At 43.5% G+C, this 354-nt stretch overlaps 1 pseudogene; it reads left to right on the top strand.

Annotated features, from left to right (window-relative positions):
• Positions 1 to 354, top strand: part of LOC106338951 — a 6,331-nt pseudogene that overhangs the window by 2,428 nt on the left and 3,549 nt on the right.

Below are 354 nucleotides of genomic sequence, written 5' to 3'. Positions count from 1 at the left end.
TTTGGTGGTCAGCCAATTCATCTTTGTGTGTTGTTTGGTGGTTAGCCAACACATTCATTCTTTCTTTGGTGGTTAGCCTTAGATCGTGGGTATATCAAGAGTCATTTCGCATCTCTTGACGATCCTTTAGAACCCCCTCCCACTGCTGCACCCCCTCCCGCTCCTCCAGTCGTTCCGGAGTGATGACTGTGTCCAAATTGGTTCAACAGCCCGGTCGTGAGCATCTTCCCTATCTCACTCCGTGTCCAAAGGGACAACGTCAAACATGGTAATTAAAAGTCTTTTTTTTCCTTTCATTAAAATTTGATTCATTATTAATAATTTGTTTCTTATATTAGGTTCAACCGATCCGGG

This window comes from Brassica oleracea, chromosome C4 (assembly GCF_000695525.1).
Source record: "Brassica oleracea var. oleracea cultivar TO1000 chromosome C4, BOL, whole genome shotgun sequence".
NCBI classification, from domain to species: domain Eukaryota; kingdom Viridiplantae; phylum Streptophyta; class Magnoliopsida; order Brassicales; family Brassicaceae; genus Brassica; species Brassica oleracea.
The sequence above is the reverse complement of the archived record's forward strand: the minus strand, read 5'-3'. Positions and strand labels throughout refer to the sequence as shown.